Raw genomic sequence first — 4,206 nt, forward strand, 5'->3', positions numbered from 1 at the left:
AAAAGACCACTGAGAATGCCTTAAAAAAAGCTTAAAAGATGATCGGAGTAGATATTTAATGCCTTGTTTCCACTAGCGGTCCAGACCGGACCAGTAATTTTATTTGTATTTTTATATAACCGTTATTTTCCCAGTAATGAGGAAATGAGATTTCTTTTTCAAGGGAGACCTGGGCCAAAAGGTATCAACGTAAGAAATTAAAATGCAGTTAAAACAATTATAATAGAAATAAAATACAATTAAAATGAACAATAGGACAGTGATTCAAAGGTTAATCAAGAGTGGTACCGTTAGACCAAGAGTGACGTGATTTGATGTGATTCGGTAATTTGAGCGGCTCCATTATAAAACAGACCCATTATGCCGGACCGATTCATACCATTTCTAGTCCACCGTTGGTTGTAGGTTCATAGAAAAATGTAATTGACTAGTTAGGGCGGAGCTACTGTCGTCACAATGAAATCCATTGATCCAAACCAAAAGTTTTGTCTTCTTTTCCGTCTATTCTTCTTCCTGAAAAGAATATTCAGTTCAGTATTCCCCCTTACTTTTAGGGACTAGGGACCAGAAACACATCAAATCCGTGAATATGGATCGATTGGTCGACACCCCGAATGAGCCTTGATGGTCCAACACTCAATGGAAACACTTGAATTGCCTCAGGACAGCTAATGCTAACGTTCGGTTGACCAAAAAAATACATTACTGACTAAATTAACATCTTTATTTACTTACAGGCATTAATTTTCCAAACTCTTTTTAAGGAAATAATTTTTAAAGTAACTATTTGTGACCTAAAACTTCGTTTTTTCCCTCATACTGTTGTCTTCTTCTTGAATAAAGTGTACTTCCAGAGCGCGATCGCCACCTAGTGGCCAAACAGAAACGTCCTCCAGGAATAGTAGAACAAATTTCCAATGATCTGAACATTTTAGTTACAACTTCTCCTTTAGAGAATCTATGTAACACTGGATGATATTCAAAAATTCATTATTTTACTAGTAAATGTTACAGTATGTGGACTAGATCAGATTAATGTAAATATATTCACATTAAAAAAATAGATTTTGAATGTATTTCTAAACAAATTTATATAAATTTGTCAACTTAAAATTGAATTGAATTGAAGAATTGAAAGAATCGGAAAAAATCGAAATTGAATCTGGAAATTATAACCGATTATTTAATTCAATTCAATTTTATTTATATAGCCCAAAATCACAAAGGAATTTGCCTCATTGGGCTTCAAAATATAAACAGTTGTTAAAAACTAAACAGACTACATAACCAGCCCTAAACAAAACTTTTGAATTTAAATTTGATCTTAATTCAATTAGTGCTCCTCTTTAGTCAAACTGAATCCTGGTCTTATTATTAGTTAATTTGATCAATATATTTACACGTTTATAATTAAACTAGTTTTTTTTAGAAGTATTAAACTGTAAAATATGGATCTCAGAGTAATGGTTTCGTATTTTTATCCTTAAGATGGCAGAAATCAAATTAATATATCATTGATTTAGAATTAAATTAGTCGTTTAGAATCTATTAAAGAGTCACAAACAAATTAATATTTGAACAAAAGGATTGTGTAGATGTTAAATTGGCATAATTAACCCTGGAGAACCCCTGGGACCAAATATGGCTACTATTTTTATTTTTTTTATTAATTTTTCCTTTTTTTAATTATTATTTTAGTTATTTAGGCCCTGTAATTGATGCTACCTAAAATGAACAAAAAAACCCCAAAATGTCAAATTAAATTCACGCCTTATTCCATTCAATAAATATAAATTAACTGACATTAATTGAGAATTTATGCGACAAATGACTAAGAATTAAGTTTTTGTTTAGTTTTCTGTGGCAGAATATGATAAAACAAATAGATGTGATCATTTTAAGATGATAATAATCCAGATTTTTCGGTTTTTCCAGGCGTTTTTCCCAGATCATCTCCGGCGGAGGACAAATCCTCCTCTCAGCTACTGCTTGTAATTCTGCGTCCAATCAAAAGGAGCGAGCCGAGATCCAAAGAGCCGGCTGTCAGGCGGTGCACGCTTCACGCCGAGTATTTGCATTCATGCCAAAATGCAACACTTCTGCTAAGTGACACATGATTGATGATGGGGAGCAAGGTGGCTTTTCTAACCCCTGTAAGTGCTCTAAAAACAAATTAAAGCTTTCATCATTGTAACGTGTCTATTACAAGATGTGCTAATAGCCCCTCGTTGGATCAAATTATTTGTGAGTCTAAATAATTTTCAGAAATTAAACTATTAATCATCCCGCTGACAAAGATGGAGGCGGAACGTGCTGCTGGCGGCGCGCTCGGAGGTGTTTATGGCTTTACTTCACCAAATGGCTTTAATTGCTTAATTGCCGTCGGTCTGTTGGTGGCGGCGGCGATCCGGGCTGAACGCCGGACTTAAGTTTCATTGGAATTATCCAAAGTAAAACCAAATGTTTTTACGTTCACACTCAAACACATCAAAGAAGAGAAGTCGGGGCTCCCCCCACCTGAACGCCTCGTCTTCGCCACCTCTCCTGCAGCCTTTGTTACTGAGCAGGTCCAAGCCCAACACAAAGAGATCCTGTGTGTTTTATGAGTAATGCATGAACCTGCTCGCAGGAAGGTTCACGCACGCCGACAGCTCAAGATTTATGGCGATGGCTGCAGAAATTATGCTTTTCTTCCCCCAAAGGCACTTTAATTATGTAATTATTTCCAGCTGCTTTTCATTTGCGGCCGCCGTTAATTAGGCCCGGGGTCCGCGGTTCAAGTGGCGGGTTTCCCTCGCCCTCGCCCTCCCTCCAGCCCGTGGGTCCGGTTGTCCCGGGGCAGCGCCGGCCTGAGATGATTAGCCAAATCCTCTGAGAAACTCATTTGTTATTCAAGCTCGGCCCCGCCGCCTCCTGCCAGGCGCCCCCACCACCGGGCCCATTTTCTTCACATCCCTCCTCCTCATCAGCAGCAATCAAACGAGGAGCTGCCATATCTTTGTTTGCTTTCCTTATTAGGCCCCGAACGCAGGAAAACACGAGGAGCGAGAGCCGAGGGGCCCCGACACCTGATAATCGGAATTAATCTCTTCCATCGCGGGTTTACAGTGGTTGGGGGGCCCGCCCAGCAGATAACTCCCCAACGCTAATTGCTGAATTGATATTCAAGTGGAACTCGGTTGAAGTGGACACATAAAGCCTCATAGCGGGGATGGGGAGGATCGGTTCTGGGACATCTCGACCTGCTTCCTCCTAGAGAGGGTCAAAAGGGCAGCAGGAGTCCAATCCAGCTGCTTTTGGGCAAGGCAGCGTCACATCGGTTCAATAACCAGCAAACGTCCCTGAAACATGAAGCTCCTACCTGGAATTTTACATCATCATTAGCTTTGAGAAATGTTTGAACAAAGCTAAAATCTTCAAGAAAAGTGTATATAATCACTGTTTTTTTTTATTTGAATAATTTAAAAACATGGAAATAAATAAGGTCATTTAGAGTTTCATGAATAAATGAATTAGCATTTAGGTCTATATATCAGAGTTGCAATCCTGAATGTTTTCACAGTTTGACGTCAGTCAGCTCGGGTTTGTTTGCAGCTAATTTGTTATGCATTTGTATTACATACGGAGCCCCTGAAGGGACATTTACAAGAAAAAAAAATTACGCAAAAAAAAAAATTATGGTTACTAACTGAGGCGCACCAGATACTAACAGGTGCACACCAGTTACTATCAGGTGTGCACCTGTTAGTAGCCAGAATTTTTTTTTTTAACTTCAATATTTAGGGAAAAAAAATCAAGTCACCATCTGCAGCACCGCAGACAGTAACCAGAAAGAAAACGTTTTTTTAACTTCAATTTTTAGAAATCTTTTTTTCAGTTACTATCTGGTGCGCACCAGGAAAAGAATATATATATACATTTTTACTTAAATTCAAACAAACAAAAAAAAGTTTTGTTACTTACTATCTGGTGTGCACCAGTTAATAAGTTAATAGTTAAATTTTTTTAACCTACATTTTTGGGGAAAATTCTTTTAAATTACTATCTGATGCGCAGTAGATAGTAACCAGGAAGAACAAATGTTTTTTTAGTATCTGGTGTGCACCACACTAAGTACCAGTCAGTAACCAGAAAAAATGTGTTTACTTAAATTTTTAGAAAAAAACTTTTTATTTTAGTTGCTATCTGGTGTGCACCACACTAAGT

This window comes from Oryzias melastigma, linkage group LG22 (assembly GCF_002922805.2).
Source record: "Oryzias melastigma strain HK-1 linkage group LG22, ASM292280v2, whole genome shotgun sequence".
NCBI lineage: Eukaryota > Metazoa > Chordata > Actinopteri > Beloniformes > Adrianichthyidae > Oryzias > Oryzias melastigma.